The sequence below is a fragment of the Acinonyx jubatus genome, chromosome F2, assembly GCF_027475565.1.
Source record: "Acinonyx jubatus isolate Ajub_Pintada_27869175 chromosome F2, VMU_Ajub_asm_v1.0, whole genome shotgun sequence".
NCBI classification, from domain to species: Eukaryota; Metazoa; Chordata; class Mammalia; order Carnivora; family Felidae; genus Acinonyx; species Acinonyx jubatus.
In genome coordinates this window covers 39,213,520-39,237,376 of record NC_069394.1, presented here as the reverse complement: position 1 = coordinate 39,237,376, position 23,857 = coordinate 39,213,520, and the positions used below count along the sequence as shown (strand labels likewise).

The 23,857-nt window shown below is 42.2% G+C and overlaps 1 long non-coding RNA gene across 1 annotated transcript in view; it reads right to left on the bottom strand.

Annotated features, from left to right (window-relative positions):
- Positions 1 to 3,420: 3,420 nt before the first annotated feature.
- Positions 3,421 to 23,857, bottom strand: part of LOC128312820 (uncharacterized) — a 56,167-nt gene continuing 35,730 nt past the window's right edge. The window contains exons 8-9 of the long non-coding RNA XR_008292601.1: positions 7,032 to 7,207; positions 3,421 to 5,695 (exon numbers count right to left, since the gene is read on the bottom strand). This is a non-coding gene — a long non-coding RNA (uncharacterized LOC128312820). The remainder of the gene's footprint in view (positions 5,696 to 7,031; positions 7,208 to 23,857) is intronic.

The following is a 23,857-nucleotide window of genomic DNA, read 5'->3' as shown; positions in this document are numbered from 1 at the left end:
CCTTGACTCCAAACATCATATCCACACAAAACCACATCTAAAGGCAGAAAGAAATGAAGGCTTCCCCTGGGACATCTTTTTTATCAGAGAAGAAAATATTTCCCAGCAGACTTTCCTACTGGTCCCATTACCATTGGGACCAGTAGGTCTAGGTTACCAACTTACCCTAGAGCAATCACTGGCAAAGGGAAAATGGTTGCTGTGGTTTCCCTGTGACTAGGCGGAAAGCCCTCTTCTTTGAATGCATTTTGCCTTATATAGAGCAAAAGGTTCTATTGGCAAGGATGAGTGGGGGAAATGGTAGTTGCGTAACCTACCAATGGTTTTGGCCATGCTTTCTCTCCTAGCGTCCCTTGCTCACCACTCCTTCACGAGTGAATTGGGTGCTTTTCAAGTACTCTGTCATTGCACTTTTCAAACTATATCGTAGTGTTGGTTTACTTATCTGTCTCCTTACACTGCACTCCATACAGTTTATTCATCTCTGATTCTCCAACACCTACTAGCAAAGGCCTAGCGCATAGCCTCAGTAAAAATTCATTGTTTGAATGACTAATTGAATTAATTAGTGAAATGTTCAAGACACTTTCCACATAGTCTAGAACTGTGGTTGCATTAATGCTAATTATTTGACCCATCTATATAGTGATTATTACCCATCTAAATGACCAAACAATGACCGCGTTGTTTGTGCTATTTGCTCCATGCAATTTCTGTTTTTATTGCTTTTGTGACTTATCCTATGGTTGGCTTTTTGTCTCTAGCAGCAACCAAATGACCACTTTCTTTATTAAATAGAGCCAATGTCTCTGGTTCTCCCAAAGGACCATGCTGGTGTTGAGCCTTTTTTTTTTCCCCTCTGTCTGCCAAGCCAGCATAGATCAACACCATCTATCAATGTCCCATCTTTGGGTGGAACTTCAAAGGCAGGGTTTCCTTTTCTGGGTCAAGTTGACCTGTAACTTCCATCTTCTTCATACTAACTCTCAGTCTGTGGAACTGCATCATCTCTGCGAGTGGTCAGCAGCTTCTCATCCAGTGCCTTAGCAAATATTTATTGAGGGAATTAGTGAATGAATCATTTAACTGACTTGCATGTAATCTTCAAAAACAGTCATAGCAAACAAGAGTTCTTACTTAAAAGGTATTCTTCCACAGCAGAAACATCTTTAAAAATAACCAAATTAGCAGCTTTTATCAATGTTGACATTCTGTTCTTAAACTAATTACCTGCTTATGTAAGTGACCTTATTAAGAGCTGTTGACACCTTTTAAAGTTATCTTTGGAAATCAAACTCAAACCCAAATACAATTATGATCTTGCCATGTTCAAAAATGGCATCTTGATATGGCCAGAATTCCCTATTGAATTCAGAAATCTAATTCAAATCCTTATGTTGGAAAAAGAAGGGATATAAATCAAATCCATAGATGAATAATGAATAAAAACAGCCATGGTTAACTTAGGCCTGGGAATAAAAACAGAAGTGCCAACTGAAGCACACACTGCTCTTTTTCTAATATGGAATGAACAGTAGCTGGTTGATGGAAATTTTGTTTTTGACATTTATATGGACAGTGGTTCCTTAGCAAAAAGAACTACAGAGCAATGTCATGTCAGTATCCCATGTGACAATAAGCATTATCCCTGTAGCAGAAATCATTCCCAACAACCTAGAGGATGCCCTCAGAACAGTCAAAACATCAAACAGAATGTTCTATTCGATGTTAGGGTCCAAGAAAACAAAGTCATGGAATCATGCCCCAAACTGCCAGGCAGGAGTACATGCCCTCACAGGTCTTGTCAGAGGATCAATGAGACCAAGAGAGTAACTCAGCTATTAGATATGGTAACTCATGCCGAAATAGGAACAGCATCCTCATGAGAACATGCCCAGGCACAGCTTCAAAACTTCAGCAATCAGAATTGGAGTTCATTTGGCCCAAGATGTAAATCAACCTGTGACACAAAGGAAAAGAACTCCCAGAAAACATTGCCTGTCACAGCAAACCAAAGGCCAGTCTTGGCTCACTGGATCATAAACTCCTGGAGAGCAGAAACAACTAGGTAGTGATAATATTATTTATAAATAATATCAAGGCTTGAGCTGACTCTGAAATGCACGTTCATAAAATTATCAAGTGAAGGTGAACTTTAGGACTTATTTAATCCAAATTCCTTATTTCACTAAAGATGAAATCAAGTTTTAAAGAGGGGAAGGTTTTTGCCTAATCTCATATGGCTGTCTGTCTCTTCGTCTCTCTCTCCCTCTCCCTCTCTCTCTTTCTGGACCCTTAACTCCAACCAAGGGCTCTTCCCACTTTATACCATAATTATAGTCCCTACCACGTTGCCCTGCCTGCAGTTGGCTTTCAAAAAAATGATGAACAAGTCATGTCAATCATCATTATGTGTTAACACGGCCAGTTTCTGATTATATGGGGCTTAACACATATAATCTGGGGGGAGGGGAGGAGGGTCTTCTTTAAGAAAAAAAATACAAAAGGAGGAATATAAAATTTAATACAAAAGTGAATATTTCTTTAGACTGAAGAACATACAACAAATTTCAAATATAACAAAGTTGACTAATCCTACCAGGATCACAGAACTCATAAATATCACATTCTTATTAAATAATTGCCTGACACATCTCTATAATACGTTCTTCCCACACAGTTTTTGGCTCCATATGCTCTGATTAACTCTTCATGCAATAACAATTGTATAATTTTTCTAAAGAGAAAACAAAATTCAGTCTTTCTTTTATAAAAAAAATTGTTTTGCATTATTCATTAATGGTTAGGAAAGTTACTTTCAGCTTCATAAGTTATTCTATTGCATTGAGTCCCATAATACAATAAATTACTCTTACGCTACACAATGATTCCAAGATGAATACATATAGGACTTTTGTTCAGGGAAACACTTGTTTCATCAGGCTGTCGCTTGCACGCTTCTTTGTCTGCATCCACCAGCCTTCATCGGAACAAGGTATATCAGATTCACAAAAACGTGATCTGATATGCATGCAGAAAACATACAGCTTTGCATTCAGAATGAGCTCAGTGTTTGTACTACTGTTACATGTGTGTGCCCTATAAACACAAGGATTCAGATGAAATTCTATTTTATGAGACTTCCCCTCATGATATAAGAGAATGTAAGGAGTGTTTATCAGTGTACATGCTACATTACTAAAATATATTTCTGACAGAAGGGAGCTTCCATTCTGACAGAGTTGATGAGCACAAAATTCTCCAATTACAGTTTGACACATCTGGTGATTCAAAGAATGTTTCACAGACTTGCATCTGGATGCACTTGGAACCTTGTGTCTTTTCACTTCCCCCTAGTTTCAGAGTGGGTGCTGAGGGGCACATGCATAATGGGGCACAGCTTCTGGCCCTGCACCGCAGTGAGTGGGAAGAGAATTTTGGAAAGCCTTCTACAGCGGGAGAGCTAACACTTACTTGACTCCACGTGCAGGCGCCTGAAAACCACATAAATATATCCCACTAAGCCAAACTCAGTTATCTCCAAGTTTACATCCCCTTTGCAGGATCCCAAACAGTTCACAACCATGTTAAAGTCACCTGACCCAAGGGGAGAGGAAAAAGACAGTGCCTTAACGGATTGTGGTTAACATACTATTTTAAAATCTTTACAAAAACTTATACTCATGTGAACACAAAGCTGGAGACCCTCCTATGCCTTTGGAATGGGCCTCATCAATGAGGGGCCCTTGAAGCTTTATGAGTTTCACGGTCCTTATGCCCTCTGCATACTGACCTTGGTATCATCCTTTGCAAAGACAGGGAGACAATCAGCAGTCATCTTGAAATGTGAGGACCGGGAGTGATCATATGGCCTGATGGAAAGTGTATTTGTCCTGCAGGGCTGCCCTAAGAGTATCACAAATGAAGTATCTTAAAATAACAGAAATTTGCCTCACAGTTCTGAGGCTAGAAGTCTGTAATCAGGGTGTTAGCAGGACCACGTTCTCCCCAGTGGCTCTAGAGAGGAATCCTTCCTTGCCTCTTCCAGCTTCTGCTGTTCCCAGGAATCCTTGCCGTGCTTCGCCTGCCGATACATCACTCCAGGCTCTGCCTCCTGTGCAGAGCTGAATGGCCCTGTGCATGTCCATCTCTGTGTCTTTTCTCCTCTTCTTAAAGGAGACCAATCATACTGGATTAGGGGCCCACCCTCATCCAGGATGACTTCATCTTAACTCATTACCTCTGCAACAGCCTTATTTCCAAATAAAATTACATTCTGAAGTACTGGGAGCTAGGACTTCAACATATCTTCTCTGGGGAACACAGGCCATAACAGAACGGAAACAATACTGAACTCACTATGCATCAACCCGGCACTGTGCGATTCTAAGCAACTCAGACTTATTATTCAGCAAACAGTGGCACTGAGAGTGTGCTGGGGTTTCCAGAGGAGTCTGATCAGGTAGCCACTCTCAGGGAGCAACCAGCCTGGGAGAGAGACAAGTCAACGAATGACACACAGGGTGGCTGTTGCTATATGGAGGCCCATGTGCACAGTGAGATAGGCCTGCTGTGGAGACAGCCTGTGAGCATGAGGGTTTGAGAAGTTATGCACAATGCCGGTCTATTTGAACCTAGTCTTTAAGAATGCCTAGATGTTCACTGAATGGACAATAGAGGGGAAGAAATTCCAGGCAAGAGCGATAGTGCATAAAGAGGCCTGGGTTAATGTGAAACCACGCTTTCAGGGAGAGTTTTGTGTAATTTTGAATGGTTGGAAGCAAAGCTGTATTTGACAGAATGGCAGATTAGACTTGGAAAGTAGGAGGAGCCAGGCCATGAAGGCTTTATAAACCATGATAAGGAGTCTGGCCTTTACCGGACAGAGGGGGAGAGGCAGGGCACTAAGAGGAAAATGACGCAACTGGGTTTGCGTTCCAAGAAAATTGCTTCGGCAGCAGCGTGGAGGGTGGGCTGGACAGAGATGGCAAGTGGGATGGTCTCACTGTGAAACTTCTGGAGATGCACAGGCCCACATCTTCTTTATTCTCCTCAGCAGCCCCTCCAGATGCACGTGCAATCTGTGGGGACTGGGGCACAGAGAGGGAGGAGCTGCCACAGCTCACCAGCCACAGGCCAGTGCGCATGTGCTTAGTGGACATGGCCTTCCCTCTCAAGCAGCAATACACGAGCAGAGTCTGTGTGAAGTAAAGGAATGGCACAGAAAGATATCTGGGAAGGAGCATTCCGGGTTGTTCAGGATGATAGGAAATCATTTGATTAGTATTTCCTCTCAGTTTTAAGGTAAGTTTCAGAGAGGTTATAGGACTTGTCTGACTTGTAATGGTTAAAGTAACAGATAACCCCCCAAATCTCAGGGCTTTAATGTGATAGAAGCCATGTTTTACTCACTGGAAATCCAGAGCAAGTGTTCCTGACTGGCCAGGCCTTTCCTCCAAGCAGTGATTCAGAGGTTAAGCCCTAGCCTCTTAGAGTTTTACCTCTCATTACCAAGGTCAATTCAAAGTCATGGCATTGTGGGGAATTTTAACGTACCAGTTGGGATCCACTTCCTCTCACAGTACGTTGGTAAGAACACAGTCCTGTGCCACAACGAACCACAAAGGACAAGTGTGCAGAAAGAAGAGAATCAGCATGGAATCAGCCAGCAGTGTCCTCCACAGTTACCTAATGACTAGATCAAGATTTGAACTTAGGGCTCTGGACCTCCAGAGTCAACGCTCCTTATCCTTGCCCTCATCTGTCTCCCGATGTGAGCTGTTCTTTTGCCATCATCTGAAAGCCTGCTTCCTGCCCTGGCAGCTCAGCTTGGCCTCTGCCTGCCGTACCACCTGCCTGTTTCCGGGTGTTCTCTGCTCCCAGACTTCCTTTCCCTGTGTTTGGATCATGCACCAAGTGTGCTGTTTCCCCCATTGTCTGAGCTTAGTCCTCCATGTGCTGAGGGTCTGCCTGCCACACTGGACCTGCGCCCGGGGTCCTTCTGCCCAGCATCTGCTGCACCCCAATGGACAGGCTTCTCCCAATATAGCTTGGCTTTGTGGCAATTAAGGGGCTATTTTCAGTGTTCAATGCAGACACTAGTTGGAAAATCAATGCACAAGCATTCACAAGCAGTTGACCATAATAGTTAAAAGAAAGTTACTTCAGGTACTTTTCAGAGAATAAAAAAAGACAACCCTAACATTTAAATACATTGAAAGTCACCAGAACCTCTATGTGGAGACTCAAGCCTGGAGTATGTGAGTGAATGGAGTCTCAGAGTACAGTCACTGCATGTATCTAGGACCACAAAGAGCCTGGAATTTGGAATGGATGGTTTAGAACACCCATGCCATGCCCAGAAGGCAGCTCAAGTACATCTATCACTGATGGAAGGCTGGGGTCTCATCTTTGCGTATAAAAGAGAAGACACGTTAACACATGACACACTCATAGAGGATTCAGAAGTTCAATGCATTTTGTTCTAAACCCACGTTTTATCTCATCTTATATTATGGTTTTATTTTCATAATCCTAACAGAGCACATAGCAGTTTCTTAATACATATTTGCTAAATGAAAAATAACTTATGGATGTATGAATAGATGGAAGGCAGGACAGAAAACAAGGTTTCCCAATTCTTGGTGTGTGTGAGTAGATGAATTTATGAGCAACAAACATGAAGATGGGGGATTTGGGAAGATAATTTACCATCATAATTTAATAAACCTTATAACAGAGTTAATCTGCTTTTGTTATGTACATGTGGGACTGTATGATTAATAAGGTGTAAATGTTAAGCAATCCTAGAGGTGGGGTCGGGGACCCAGCCCACCCTCTGAGGTCCTCCCACCTTATGGGCTTTGGGGAGCCTGACCCTTCACACTCACACTAGTGTCTGGGAATATACTCCCTTCACACAAGGTCTTTTAGACAATGCCCCGCAAAGGAATAGACCTGAGAAAAGAAAGAAAAAGAGCAGAAAAGCAAAGAAAGGTAAGAAAATATAAAGAAAAGGAAAACAGGGGCACCTGGGTGGCTCAGTCGGTTCAGCGTCTGACTTCGGCTCAGGTCATGATCTCACGGCTTGTGGGTTCGAGCCCCGCGTTGGGCTCTGTGATGACAGCTCAGAGCCTGCAGCCTGCTTTGGATTCTGTGCCTCGTTCTCTCTCTCTCTGCCCCTCCCCTGCTCATGCTCTGTCTCTCTCTGTCTCAAAAATAAACATTAAAAAAAAAATTTTTTTTAAAGAAAAACGAAGAAAAAAAAAGAATCTTGATTCTTTTAATTATGGGTCACATGTGTGCACACATGTGTGTATTCTTGCCAATGTCCTATAGAGTGGAAGTGGATCTCAACTGGTACATTAGAATTCCCCACACCCGGTCCCCCATTCTGCCATGCCTTTGAATTGACCTTGGTAACGAGAAGTAAAACTCTAAGAGGCTAGGGCTTAACCTCTGAATCACTGCTTGGAGGAAAGATCTGGCCAGTCAGGAACACTTGCCCTGGATTTCCAGTGAGCAAAACATGTGTTTCTATCATGTTAAAGCCCTGAGATTTGGGGGGTTATCTGTTACTTTAACCATTACAAGTCAGACAAGTCCTATAACCTCTCTGAAACTTACCTTAAAACTGAGAAGAAATACTAATCAAATGATTTCCTATCATCCTGAACAACCTGGAATGCTCCTTCCCAGATATCTTTCTGTGCTGTTCCTTTACTTCACACAGACTCTGCTCGTGTATTGCTGCTCGAGAGGGGAGTGCCATGGCCATTCTGTCTGAAATATCACTCCTTTTCATGTCACCCACCATTGTTTTTCTTCTAAATTTACCTCCCACCTCAAGTTTATTGAGCTATAATTGAAATAGAGTAAACTGCACATATCCAAACTGTGAATTTAATCGTTTCGACATATGTATATCCTCTTGTCCTGCTCTAATTTTCTTCTTGGCATTTATTACTATCCGTTTCATTTGTTTGTTTATAATCTGTCTCCACCACTAGAATAAAAGTTCCATTATAATATAAATACTGTTTCTTTGGAGCTTAGATTAGTATCTGATCTGTAGGAGGCACTCACTCAATATTTGTTGGATGGATGGATAGATGGATGGATGGATGGATGGATGGATGGATGCAGCAAAGCCCAGTTAGAAGAAAAGGAACACAAAGTCAAGGACAGACTAAAGCAGCCTGGGTGACTCCATGTGGAGCCAGTCCTAGGCTGGCTGTCTTTAGGGTCTTCTCCATCTAATTGGTCCAAGAGTAGAGAAGCCAAATGCATTCCTGCCTGCATTTCAGACTGTTGGGGATAGCTGCCGGGAATCCTGAGTTGAAAAGGATTTTAAGGCGGCAGCTATCTGGGCTTCACAGAAATGAAGGTAGTGATCCATTAATGATGTCTGTCTTGGGAAGGGAAGTAAGTGATGGTAGGCATATTTACAATCCTTTTCCTAGAAACTACTGTGGGGCTGAACCTGCTGGTGGGGGGTAAATCATCTCAACGGTGGACAGAAGCAAGCCACAGAGGATGGGGGAAGGCAGGACTTGACAGTAACATTTTGAAATGTCATTTACCACCTGTACTGACTGTGACTACACTAAGGCTGACAGTCCTGTGATTAAACACACTGAGATGATTAGTCTGAGTGGGCTTTGGGCTCCTGGCTTCTTTCCCATTGATTTTCAATGGGCAATAATAACACGCTGATAAATTCTACACAGGAAAGGGATGCAAGGACACAGAGGACTTTCACGCGCACCTTAACCAGACTTATGTTTGCCCATGACAGTGGTCACATTTCACTAAATTAGTACTTGTGCCAGCCCCCTTTTTGTTTCTGCAGTATGATTTCTTTTCAATGGATGGCTTGAAGTAAAGCAAGTGAAGCTTGATGAAGACTCATCTGACAGTAATTAAAGGTAAAGACTAAGCCTTCAAGTTTTGAATCTTGCTGTGAGTAATTTAGCCTTGTTATAGCACGCCATAAAGCTGAGGGTCTGTTATTACCATAAAGCGTCCCTTGCAAAATCATTTTGTATTTGTCCAAGACTAAGCATTTCTTTCTCTATTAGAAAGAAGAAAGCCACTTTCCTTGAGCCAAATTTAAAGCCTAGATGCTGCCTAATATTCCGTAAGGTCTTTGAACAGTTCAGAGCCTGAAACAACACAGTATAAATGAGGTGTTTAACTTCTTGAGGCTTCCCCCCAAGGGTCACTGAGTCCAAGCTCTCCCTGGAAGAACGTCAAGAGCTTGCCGGTCCTTCCAGCCAGTCTTCAGCATTATTTGCAAACTTGTAACATTTGCAATGGCCATGCTTGAGCATCCTGCTGCCCTGCCACTGCCAGGATGAACCAGACCCAAGTTGGTGTATGTGTGTGTGCATATTCATATCCACAGCCACATCCATTTTTAGGGCCTCTAAGTATCTTTGAGTACATTTTTATTATATTTTCCACAAAAGTTTTGTCTATGGTGGGAAGGGGTTATTACTAAGTACCTCTTATTTTGGGATACTCTTAGATAGATTTTCTAAATTTCATTTTTAAAATGTATTTCCTGATAGATATACATTCAATTGTTTTTGTTGTCCTTCTTGTTTTTGTCAGTTGTTCATCCAGCCACTTGGCTAAACTTCTGTATTGAGTCTAATAATTTATCTGCCGATGCCTTTGGGTTTTCTCTGCAGACTATTTTAAATTCTGTTATGACTTTTAGGACTCTTTCACTCTGATCTTCTTCCTTCCCCTTACTGACCTAGTCAGGACACTACTACAACATGAAACAGAAGTGAAGGAAGAATGGTAAGCCCTCTAGTCTTATTCCTGATATTAAAGAGAATATTTTCAATACTTCTCCATTACTTATGATGTTTGTTTGCTGTTGGAGTGCTTTTACAGATTTTCTGAAGTTAATGAAGTTACTTCCTTTTGAAAATTCTTCCTAGTTGCTAAGAGTTTATATCATGAACACATGTTGAATTTTAACAGTACATTTTTCTATAACTGTTGAGATAATTGTATCATTTTCTTCCCTTTAATTTATTAATGTATTGAATCATAGTAATTGACTTTCTAATGTTAAAACTAACTTTACATTTTGGGGATAATTCCAGCTCACTCATGATGTATTATTACATTTCTATGTTGCTGAATTCAGTTTGCTAATATTTTTTGTAGAATGTGCCTATGTTCATAAACATAGGCATATGACATTGGATTTAGTTTGCATTTCTTGTGCCATCCTTGCCAAGTTTGCTGTTAAGATTAGGCTACACTCATACATTCTGGAATAATTTTTGTAAGAATGACATTATTTGTTCCTTGAATCTTTGATATCATTTAGCAAAACTGCCTGGAGCTGGATAACTTTTTGTGGGTATATTTCATACTATTGCTTGAATATTTTTATTTATTATAGAGCTATTCATATTTTCTATTTCCTTTTGAATCACTTTTGGTGATTTTTCTAAGGTTTGTCAATTTTATCTAAATTTTTCAGTGTGTTGGCATTAAGTTGTTCAAAAGACTATTTTCTTTTTATTATATGTAATCATGTTTTTTACATTTAATAGATGCAGCAGGGCTCCTGGGTGGCTCAGTCGGTTAAGCGTCTGACTTCGGCTCAGGTCATGATCTCGCGGTCCGTGGGTTCGAGTCCCACGTCGGGCTCTGTGCTGACAGCTCAGAGCCTGGAGCCTGTTTTGGATTCTGTGTCTCCCTCTCCTTCTGACCCTCCCCCATTCATGCTCTGTCTCCCTCTGTCTCAAAAACAAATAAACGTTAAAAAAATTTTAATATATGCAGCTATTTTTTACATTTTTATATTACACAATCTTCACATTTACATCAGAAAGTCAATTACTATTGTTAACTTGTGCCTCCTCTTTCTCTCTCTTTCATTAATTTTGCAGAGAGTGTTAATTTTTTTAGCCTTTTGAAAAATCTTTGGTTTTGTGGATATTCTTTAATAATGTGTTCATTATCTGCTTTAATCTTTGTTGTTTCCTTCCTTCTACTTTTTTTTCAAGTTCATTTATTTATTTTTAGAGACTGAGAACAAGCAGGGGAGTGGCAGAGAGAGAGGGAGAGAGAGAATCCCAAGCAGGCTCCACACCGTCAGCCCAGAGAACCGACTGAGCCACCCAGACTCCCCGCTTCCTTCTACTTTCTTTGAGTTTACTTCACTGCCCTTTTCTAATATCCTAAGAAGAATATTTAGTTCATTAATATTCTGCCATAATTCTTATCTGACTGTTCTTTAGATTCTTAGGGCATAAGAATTAGACGTAAAGGTATTTTTGACGATATATTCATATACATAGAAAATATAAAAGAATGTACCTATAAATTATTAAAGTAACTAAGTGGATTTAGCCAGATTGCTAGATAAATATGCCAAGATCAGTCTAAGAAAAGAAATTATCTTTCCAAATGCTGGCAACAAATATTGGGAAACAAATTATTTTAAGAAAAATAATTCTTAAAGTAGTGTCAAAACCATCCAGTATCTATAAATTTAACAAAATATGTACAAAGCTTTACTGACAGAAATTGTTAAAGACCTAAGCAAATCAAAGGATTCCTACCCACTGATCAGGGATACCTGCTTTATATTTATACTGCTGTGGGCAATAAACCTTTATTGTGCTAAGGCAATGAAATGTAGAGATTTATTTGTTACAGTAGCTATTGTTACTGTAGTGTAAGTATTTGGGCTGAAAATGCATGCCAATATGATGCAATTTTCTCAATGATCAGTTAACTTAAGTGTATAACCCCTAAAAATGATATTTTTATTAGGTTCCATTTCAAAGAGTTTTAATTAAAAATCATCCTCTCTTTTTTCAGCCCTCACTCTGCCCATTTAAGAAGCCGAGAGGCTTTCCTATTTGTTAGGCCTCAGGGATGGTTGAGCCAAATTGGTCCTAAGATCATTCTCAGGTCTGAGGCAGGAAATCCTGGGAAGAACACATCTTTCATCATCTCTCTGTCTCTGAGTCTCTAAAACAGTCTTATTAAGGGGCAGAGTATCAGAAATAAATCTGCCACCCTGCCCATTGGCGCTTCGTAGAACATCTACTCTAACCTTAGCTTCTGGTGAGTGAGCAGCTGAAGGTGTGATCCTTCCCCTCCCGCAGCTACTTGGGCATGGTGCTGAAATCTAGTCGATTCATTGGTTTGTCAGGCACCAATCAGATTCTGGTGCTGGAAGATCATTCAGATCCATTTCTAGCCATCTTCAGGCTGATAAGTAAACAGGGAAAGCAATCTCTAATGAAGCCAGAGAGTGGTGCTCATTTCTAGAGAAACTCAGACACCAGAGAGCATTTGGGGTGAGAGAACGTAAGGGACTGACAGTGTTCTGGTCCCCTGGAGGCCTGGCTGTCTTTCCTGTAACTGAGTCCTGTGACTCTGATAGGCTTCCAGTGAATTCCTTCTTATCTGTGCTAATTCGGATTGGCTTTTGTTGTTTGTAATAAATAGACCCTGATGGAGACAGCGTGATGACGGTATTCAGCCAGGAGTCTGAAGAAGACATGAGCCCTGTCTTCTCTCAGTTATCCTTCTGTCAGAGTATAATTCCCAAAATATTAAAAACCTAATTTTCATATAGATAAGAAAGCGCAAGTCAAGGTTTTATTTAGTCCATGACTGAGGGAGCCGGGAGGATGACGATGCTGGATCAGAAGAGAATTTGAGAAAACAGGAGTGCAGAGTAAGATTACACATCCAGATACAAAACTGGTTCACACCCAAGAAGTCAGTGAAACCGTAAGATTTTAGGTTGTCCTGTCCACTTGGGCAGAAAATGAAATCAGCGCCATCTAACTAGCACTGCACCAGGTCTGAGCCCAAATCAGTGGTATAATCTATGTTGCATTCCCAGACAGAGTGAGCGGACCCTCAGGCCAGCTTCTCTGGATCAGTGCTTCCCAGACTATATACAAATACAGACTTCTGGGCCCTGCCCTCAGAAATTCTGATTCAGTAGGTCTTGGGCTTGGCCTGAAATTTCACATTTTAGCAAGTTCCCAGGTGACAGTGCTAGTCAGCAAACCACATTTTAAGTAGCACAGCCTTAGACGACATTAAAAGGTCGTGTAATAACCCTTTTGCTTATTGCTAAGTTTTGAATAATTTTTCTTAACCCTCCACCCAAGGTCCCCAAGGGAGAGCTAAGCCACCAGATGAAGAAAAGCAAAGCAAGGCAAATAGCACTTTGCTCTTGGCTGAAGATTTGCGTTCAAAACTGAGTGAAGGGCTTAGATGAACACAGCTAGGTCATATGGAGGAGTCTTTTTTCCTATGTTAGGTAGGTCTCAGTAGCATCGAACCAGGAAAGCAAGCACTTGGCCATTTTTCCCCAAGCTCCTATCTGAATCTTTGGTCTTATCGCAATGCAAGGAAAAACTTATTCAGGCCACACCAGCCGGTGACAGAGAAGAAGAAACTAAAGAGAGAGGCAGAAAGCAAATTCCTTCCAAAATCGAGAACCACACTGGTCTAGGCTGCCTTCCCAGGAAGCCTGAGTTTGGTGCCGCAGTAAGAAGGGAGTTTCCAAATGCGAGAGGAGAGAGGACAATTGGGCCTTCTCCCAAGGCAACAGCCCTGACCCTTCTTACTATTCTGGCTCCAGGAGCTAAGGTTGCCAGATAAATTACAGGACATTTGACTAAATTTATATTTCAAATAAATAACAACTTTTAATGTAAGTATGTCTCAGGTACTGCATAGGACATATACACACTACAAAAAAAAGTATTCATTTTTGTATCTGATTCACCTGGGCATCCTGTATTTTTATTTGGTATTCTAACAATACCAACTGTATGGCTATTGTGAGGACTAAATGTGATGATAAATATAAAGTTTTTAAAACACAGAAAGCAGGGTGCCCTAGTGGCTCACTCAGCTAAGCATCTGACTTCAGCTCAGGTCATGATCTCATCGCTCATGAGTTCAAGCCCCACATTGGGCTCGCAGCTCTCAGCGCAGAGCCCACTTCGGTTCCTGCCTCCCTCTTTCCCTGCTCCTCCCCAGCTCGTGCTTTCTCTCTGTCTCAAAAAAAAAAAAAATCAAAACATCAAAAAAAAAAATGTTTTTAAAACACCCAGAAAGCATTTCATACATGTTAGTTACTAACAGCTTTCCAGTTGTATAGAAGGTAAGTCTTAGAAAGTAACCTGCCAATACTGGACAGCAGGTGTTATGTGCTGAATTGTGCCCCCCGACAGTTTATATGCTGGAGCCCTAACTCCCAGTACCTCAGAATGTGACTGAATTTGGAGAGAGGGCCTTTTAAAGAGGTAATTAAGTTAAAACAAGGCTGTAAAGATGGGTCCTAATGCAATCTGACTGGTGTCTGTGTAAGAAGAGGAAATTTAGACACAAAAAGAGGCCAAAGTTGTGAGAAAATTAATTTCTGTTGTTTAAGCCACCCGGTCTGTGGCATTTTATTATGGCAGCCCCAGCAAACTAAGAGAGCAAATAAGGGGCCAAGGTGGGGTTCAAACTCAGGTGGCTGGGCACCAATGGTTAAGTACTGCTGGACCAGTAAACGTGACCACTAAAGTGTGAAGTCAGCACGGGCCCATCCCAACATGTAAAACAAACTGTCAACAGTGACAATGAGTCCGTCTGTTTCACCATCCGCACCCTCCACTCGCCACCATCTCCTCCGAGACTCAAGTTCACTGTTCTGATGGAGTCTCTGCTCTAGACCATTCTGTACTTCACCTCCCACCTCCCTGTATGTTCCTGGCCACTGAAAATCCCTTACTGATAGTGACCAGAGTTATCTTCTGATGGTTCCGGGTGCACAGAGTAGCACTCGATTAACAGTCGTCATGCTGTCGCTACAGCTTGATACAGGGGTGTTGAGTGAATGCATGAGTAACAGAATGAATGGCATCTGCCTGGCTGTCAGTCCCACGCTCTGTGGTACCTGCTTATCCTCATGCCTAGACTGCCATGCTGTTCCTACCTGTTCCCATCAAAGCGAAAGTTTTGTGATTGGCCCTTATTTCTTGTTTGTCTTTATTTCTCTCTGAGCTCTGTGACTGAGTGTGTGTGTGTGTGTGTGTGTGTGTGTGTGAGAGAGAGAGAGAGAGAGAGAGAGAGAGACACAGATTAGGAGAGACCGGAAGAGAAAGAAAATTGGAGGGAGTCCCCCTATTCTCATCTGGTTGCTCAGTTTTTTGTAAGATCAGATGCTGTTACAGGTAAAAACACAGACTGGTTTTTCCCCTAACCTTACCAATATAAATATGCCTAAAGGCTATGCATGAAACATTTCCAATTAAAGTTGTAAATAAATGTCTCACTAGAATGTTGAATGCCTGAATTTCAAACCAGAGTAAACACTAAAACTGGAATAGAACACAACAAACTACTTAGCTCTACTGGAGGGAAACGTGTTCTCCAAGAGAACAGCCATTTGGCAGCTAACTGACCTGTCACTTGTCCAAAGTTCCTGTTACGGGTTGAATTGTGTTCCCCCACCCCCATCCCAAAATATGTAGAAGTCCTGACCCCTAGTGCCTGAAAATGCGGCCTTATTTGGAAATAGAGTCCTCATAGATATAATCAGTTTAAGTGAGATAAAGCCGAGCTAGTTTAGGGTGGGCCCTTAATCCAATACAATCTATCTTTTCATGAAGAAGAGAGGCACACGTAGGGTGAATGCCATGTGACAACAGAAAAGATAGGGAAGTCAGGCTGCTTCAAGCCAAGGGACCCCAAGGATTGGTGGCCACCACCAAGAGCCAGAAGAGGCAAGGAAAGATTCTCCCCAGAGTCTCAGAGGGAGCAAGACCCTACTGACACCTTGATGTAGACTTCTGGCCTCCAGAACTATGTGACAATGAGTTCTTTTTTAAACCACCCAATTTGTGGTATCATGACAACCCTAGGAAATCAAGACACCACCCCTTTGCTTTCCTGGGCTTATCTGGATGAAAATATCTTCAGTGGCTTTGTAAAATTTTGCAGGTGGTTATGTTGCAGTTATCTGTTGCTGCATAACTAACAAAAACTTAACGGCTTAAGACAACTTAGTATTTTATCTCAAGATTCTACTGATCAGAATTCAGAAAAGACACAGAAGGACAGCTCATTTCTGCCTCACAGTGTCCATGGTCTCATCTGGGGAGACTTGAATGGCTGGGGAAGGAATGTGTGAGAGATCACCTCTCTCCATGTTGCCAACCTGGACTTCTGCACAGCACAGTGACTTCAGGGTCATTGAAACACCCTTACGTAGCTCAGGACCCTGGGACAGAGTGCTCTAAGGGACCAATGCAGGGGCTGCCAGTTCCCATAAAAGCTAATCTCAGAACCATAAAAGCTAGTCTCATCATAGTCTACTGGTCCAAGCAGTCACAGGCCACCCCCAGATTCAAGAGGAGGAGAAATCAACTTCCCCAAAGAGAAGAACTGTCAAAGAATGTGCAACCATCTTGAATCCGCATGCATGCTCTGTTTTACATAATCCCAAAACATGTGTGGACACAGGGCGGTTTCTTCTTATGACGGCAGAAGTCATAAGTGTGTCAGACCCAGTGTGTCTGACTTCAAAAACCCAGGGGGAATGTCTGATGTGAACAAGCGTTGGGTCTGAGGGGGGGCACAATTCTCTCCAACGGAGTGTCTTTTCCACTGCTCGCAACTTCATGAAGCACCAGAAAGGGTCAAAACAATCTAGAACATCAAAATGCAAACCCAGAAAGGATACAAGAAGTTTTTCCTTCAAACCTGTAAATTATACGGTGTGAGCAAGCTCAATAAACACTGTGCAGAACCTGGAGTGGGATGGATGGAGGGAGTGATATTTGCTTCTTGTTTGGCGAGTCTCTTCTACCCAAGAGGTGGAAAATCTTCCAAAACAGGATCTGTTGTTTGATCTTCACTCTATGCTTTCTTTGTAAACGGACAGGGAAGGAACCAGAGGGGGGATCCCAGAAAGAGGAGACCTTTCCTAATCCACCTTCTTGCACTCAGACCATGGGGTCAGGTGCGCTTGGGTTTGAATCCCCTTCCCAGCTGTGTCACCCTGGCAGGTCACTTCACATCTCACGCTTCTTGTCTTTACCTGCAAAATAGGGATACAATTGCTGGCCCAGTGGGGGTTGTTATGAGCAATAGATTAGCTCATGTTGGAAAACGCATGTAAAGCAATTAGCCTAGGGTTTGACGTGGAGAAATGATACACATTTGTCGTGACGGTCATCGTTCTCATCTTCATCATTGGCATCACCAGGGCCCTGTGATGAAAGATGAAACTCTAAAAGGGACTGCCATTGGGAATAGTGGATCACTTTGGGGGTTGGAATTATAGGTGCTTTTTCTTTTTTAACTCCATGTAAAATGAACATGCATTTGTTTTTCTAAACAGAAAATAATAGAGAAGTTATTTCTTAAAGCTTATCAGTGTCCTTTGGGGGTTACCTTTAGGTCACACTGGTGAAAGCTCTCTTTCTATTTCCCACCCTTCCTGTCCAGAGGAGGAACAGCTTCATAGGCTGCAGCACCCATAGCAGTGGGGCCCGGACAGCCCCTGGGAATCTGGCAGCTGCAGAGAACAAAGCACCCCCCTCCCATCCTGATGCATTCCAGATTTGGCCACAGCTTCTCCAGACACCAGATGGAAACGTGGGCTCTAGACTGCCAAATACGGAGCAAAATACTTGAGGCCAACCACAGCCAGTACTAGGGTGGGAGAAGCGAGGTGCAAAGTACAAGGGGGTGCCGACCACGCACTCTCCCAGTGGCACTGAGAGTACCTCCTTACATTTGCACCCTAGGGACCTCCCTCGTGCTGTCCTAGTGCCAGTTGTGATCCCAACATCACCATGCCCAGGAAGCCAGGAGTCCAAGAAGCTCCTACCTACCATCCCCAGTGCCTGGAAGAGGAAAAGATTTTGTGAGACGATTCCTTGTGATATGGTGGGGTGCTGCCTAGACACCTGTCGGGAAAGCTACAGTCCAGAAACCTGGGGATGTCTGCGCCAGAGGGAGTAAGTTGGCCTCTGGCTCTCAACAGTGGAAACAGTGTGGTCGTATCCTGTCCAGCTCCTGGGGTTATGGTGCCCTCTGGTATGGTCAGCCTGACCCCTGGACAGCACAGTGCATGCCTTTTCTCCACCCATGAGGTTCTGCAGGGGGACTCTCGGGTCCAAACCAAACACATCTCCTCACCAGGAGCTGAGCCCATCACAGTGACTTTCTTCACCAAGGGTGCTGGGCCCCATTCAGTACTGACCTTCCCTTTCTGTTTATCTTCAGGAACCTCCCCTCTCTTACCTATACAGAGATCTGTGATAGTATTATCTCCTCCAGAGCATCGGACCCAGCCCTGCTCCCCGTTGCCACTCTCCTCTGCCTGCCAGGACGGCAGCCGCCGCTACCTCAGGCCCCGGAGCGGTCCCTCTGGCTTCTTCTATGGTCTTTTTGGTTTGCGTAGGTCAGAATAATTTTTAGTGTTGAAAGCGGTGGATGATTAATTTCTGCTAACGATTTTCTACCTTGCCTCCTAGACTCCTTTCAGTAACTCCAACCACCATTTCAGCATTAAATGATTCATGCTTCACTTGTTTGCCAAAGGAATTCCCTACCCGTTTATCTATGTAGCTCACTGAGACCTCTCTTTGTCCTTACCACGTTTCCCGCTCTTCTTCTCTGACCTTTAGTATTTTCGAGCCCTCCTTCCTGGCCTCCAGCACTGTCCATGTTCCTGCTCCGCGTGCTACTCCCACCTCTTGGAGCCCAAAAAGACCAGTGATAATAAAAAGAAAGTCTTATTCTGTCTTTGGCATGCTTCGTGAGTCCCTGTCAATAACTAGCAATTTAACAGGTGTCACTTTTACTAAAGATCATCTTCACCAATTCTGCCTCCCCCAGCTGGGTTCCCTGAATGGTTCTTGCTAAGTACATGCGATTCCTCTTGTCATGTCTGCTCAGCTTGTTTGCCTCGCTCAGCGATGAATGACACTTGGGTCTCAAGAAATAGACCCCAGTGTGTCCTGAAGCTGTTCGTGTCATGGCCAAACTGTGACAGATTTCCCCACTGTTTCCACTTACCACCGGGGTCAGCACTACACAATCAGACCTCAGCTCGAGTTGACTGAAGTTTGTCTCGCTAACCATGAAACAATCCAACGCAGTCTGGCCTCCTCTTCCTCTGGCAGTGGCCATGTTTCTGGAAGCCAGCGTTATTGTCTGAAAGGCCATCTCTTTCTCCCACACTCAGGCCCGCAGTTACACATGGCTGAACTCACAGGGAGGTAGAGAATCCGCGCTGACAAACGTTACAGAGAATTAGCACCTGGCACCCACACACTTTATTCTGAGTCCTGAACCACCTCTGAGTCAAAGCCCGTCTTTCCACTTGTTTGTGTTTGTAAAATGACATGAAACCTGACAAGTAATGGAGAACATGAGAGTATATTCAAAGCCTCCAAGGAGTGCTTGCTACCCACAGCATGAGAAAAGGAGGCTGGTGACACAGATGTTAAAAGCGTTTCCAAAATTGGCATCTGGCCAAAGACTCTCAGTGTTCTTGTGAGATGATCATCCTGTTGGTAACTTAAGATTGGCAGTGTGTTTGGTTCCATTAACTCCAAATCAAGATGAGCAGTTTCTAAATTACTTTCCCCTCATAAACAAACATTGTGTCTCTAGGAAAAAAATTAAAGAGGATTTGTGTGGATGAAGAAATGTCCCCAGGCAGGAAAATACAGGAAGACCATGCTTATACGACGCTGAATAAATGGCTTGAAAAGGGCCAAACCGTTGGGAACAATGACTTAACAGAATCTACTGATGTCAGACTCTGCCTGAAGGAGCCAACGGAAGTGGGATTTTTTTACCCCCTCACTGTCTGATTCTGGTCCGTTAAAAACATGACCCTTTTGGGGAGGAGCCAAGATGGCGGAAGAACATGGAAGATTTTGTGTGTCTCACGTCCATGAAATACAGCCAGACCAGCATTAAACCATCCTACACACCTAGAAAACTGATCACAGGATTAAGACAACAATCTGCACAACCTGAACCACAGAATTCAGCAGGTATGCGGCATGGAGAGCTGAGCTTGGGCAGCAAGAAGCTGCAAAAGGTAGGGAACCGCTTTTGCGGGCGGAGAGACGATGGAGACTGGGGAGCCAGGGGAGAATACGGGAAAAGCACCCCTCCCCAAAAGCAACTGGAGAGAAAGTGGAATATTGGAAACAGCTGCAGGGACTAAACTAAAAAGGGAGAAAGGAGAAAGGAGAAAGGAGAGCGTTTAAATTCCATTAAGACTGTAAACAAGGGGAGCGCTAAGTCTGCAACTCCGCAGCTCCATACCTGGCGGTGCTCTGGTAGGAAGGGCGAATCCCCAGGAACAGAGTGGGGTCCGGGAGGTTCTCAGGCCACACGGAGAAAAGCGGTTCCACTGCTGAAAGGACATTTGGTAGAAACTGTTGAATTCACCTGGTCCCAGCAGACCCCAGAAGGCGGCCACATTTGCTGGTGCTGAGGCAAGGTTGTTAAGGGTGAAGCCTGATGCCAGATGTGTGTTGTGATTTTCCATAATCCCTGAAAAGCTGCTGCTACACTGTCTTGCGAACATTTTCTGGATGGGCAGGCACCTGGCTGCAGTCTCGGGGCACCGGCAACAACAGGGTCCAGGGGGCGTTCCTGGGTGCAGCCAATATTCGTCCATTGCTCATTCAGACATTGCTTGGTGAGACCCTCCTGCAGAGGGGCGGAACGGGTCAAAGCCACAGTCCTTCAGAAGTAAGGGGCCGGGGAAAATAGCCGCATCCGACACAAAACTCAGGAGAGAGGTACTGCCTGGGGCCTGGTCACAGAGAGTGAAAAAGCGGGGAGTGGACGAGAGCTGAAGACAGAGGAGAGGTGCACAATTGCTGATCCGGGAAAACACAGTGGGTAACTGGGTGGCGCCATTTTCACTGCTCATGCAAATGCGCATACTCACCTTCCAGCACCTCAACAATCCACCCCAGTAGGCTAGCAGCGCCATCTAGTGGAGAGCAGAGCTATCACACTGAGCCCCGCCCAACTAAGCCAACTTCACTTCTTCAAGAAAACAAGTCTCACCACCAGCTTAGTTTATGGACCATAAAGAGCTACATAGACTGACTTCTAGGGGAAAGCTAAGCAATTTCAGTCCAACTTCAATCTGTTAGCAGGTTCATCTATTCAATTTTCTATCTTTTTTTCTTTTGTCTTTTTCTCTTTTACAATTCTTTTCTTTTTCTTGAATACAGAAAGAGAAAAAATTCATTTTTATTTTCAAATTTTATTAAAAATATCTTTCTTGAATTTTTATTACTATATTTTTTACTGTTGTGTAAATTTGTTCAAATTCTACTTTACTTCCATCATTTTATTTTAGTCTACTTCAGTGTATTCACCTTTTCAAATTTTCAAACAATTTCCTTTTTTTTGTTTCTTCTCTTTTTTGTTTCTTTTATTTTTCTTGAATGCAGAAAGAGAAAAATTTCATCTTTACTTTCAATTTCTATTAAAAATATTTTCATTTAATTTTTATTACTATATATTTTGCTTTTGGTAAACTTTTTCAAATTCTATTTTACTTCCATCATTTTATTTTAGTCTATACAATGTATTCACTTTTTCAAATTTTCAAAAGATTTCTTTTTTTATCTTTTTCTTTTTCATTTCTTTTTTTTCTTAAATACAGAAAACAAAAAAATTCATGTTTATTTTTAATTTTTATTAAAAATATTTTTCTTTAATTTTTTCTACTATATTCTTTACTTTTGTGTATATTTTTTCAAATTCTACTTTACCCCCATCATCTCATTTTAGTCTACTTCAGTGTATCCATTTTTTCAAATTCTCAAATGATTTCCTTCCCGCCCACTTCTTTTTTTCTCTAATCTGTCAAATCACTTTCAACACCCAGAGCAAAACATACCTAGGATCTAGCATCATCTATTCGATTTTTATGTGTGTATTTTTAATTTTAATATTTTTTAATTTTAATTTTTTTAATTTCAATTTTTCTACCTCATTAATTCCTTTTCTCCCTTCAAAATGACAAAACAAAGGAATTCGCCCCAAAAGAAAGAGCATGAAGAAACGACAGCCAGGGATTTAACCAATACAGATACAAGCAAGATGTCTGAACCAGAATTTCAAATCACAATTAGAAGAATATTAGCTGGAGTCAAAAATAGATTAGAATCCCTTTCTGAAGAGATAAAAGAAGTAAAAAATAGCCAGAATGAAATTAAAAATGCCATAACTGAGCTGCAATCACGGATGGATGCAGCGGTGGCAAGGATGGACGAGGCAGAACAGAGAATCAGCGATATAGAGAACAAACTTATAGAGAATAATGAAGCAGAAAAAAAAGAGGGAGAGTAAGGCAAAAGAGCACAATTTAAGAATGAGAGAAATCAGTTACTCATTAAAAAGAAACAATATCAGAATCATAGGGGTGTCAGAGGAGGAAGAGAGAGAAATAGGGGTAGAAGGGTTATGTGAGCAAATCATAGCAGAAAACTTTCCTAACCTGGAGAAAGACACAGACATCAAAATCCAGGAAGCACAGAGGACCCCCATTAGATTCAATAAAAACCGACCATCAACAAGGCATATCATAGTCAAATTCACAAAATACTTAGGCAAGGAGAGAATCACGAAAGCAGCAAGGGAAAAAAAGTCCCTAACCTACAAGGGAAGACAGATCAGGTTTGCAGCAGACCTATCCACAGAAACTTGGCAGGCCAGAAAGCAGTGGCGGGATATATTCAGTGTGCTGAATCAGAAAACTATGCAGCCAAGAATTCTTTATCCAGCAAGGCTGTCATTCAAAATAGAAGGAGAGATTAAAAGGCTCCCAGACAAACAAAAATTAAAGGAGTTTGTGACCACTAAACCAGCCCTGAAAAGTTTAAGGGGGACTTTCTGAGGGGAGAAAAGATGGAAAAAAAAAAAATATATATATATACACCAAAAGCAACAAAGGATTAAAAAGGACCAGAGAACACCACCAGAAATTCCAACTCTACAAGAAACATAATGACAATAAATTCATATCTTTCAGTACTCACTCTAAACGTCAATGGACCCAATGCTCCAATCAAAAGACATAGGGTAACAGAATGGATAAGAAAACAAGATCCATCTATATGGTGTTTACAAGAGACCCACTTTAGACCTAAAGACACCTTCAGATTGACAGTAAGGGGATGGAGAACCATCTCTCGTGCTAATGGTCAACAAAAGAAAGCTGGAGTAGCCCTACTTATATCAGACAATCTAGACTTTAAGGTAAAGACTGTATCAAGAGATGCAGAAGGGCATTATAGCATAATCAAGGGGTCTATCCACAAAGAAGACCTAACAATTGTACACATTTATGCACCAAATGTGAGAGCACCGAAATATAAAAGTCAATTGATCACAAACATAAAGAAACTGATCAACAGTAATACCATAATAGTAGGAGACTTAAACATCCCACTCACAGCAATGGACAGATCATTTAATCAAAAAATCAACTACGAAACAATGGCTTTGAATGACACACTGGACCAGGTGGACTTAACAGATATATTCAGAACATTTCATCCTAAAGCAGCAGAATATACATTCTTCTCCAGTGCACATGGAATGATCTCCAGTATAGACCATATACTGGGACACAAATCAGCCCTAAGTAAATACAAAAAGATCGAGATCATACTGTGCATATTTTCAGATCACAATGCTATGAAACTTGAAATCAACCACAAGAAAAAATTTGGAAAGGTAACAAATACTTGGAGACTGAAGAACATCCTACTAAAGAATGAACGGGCTAACCAAGAAGTTA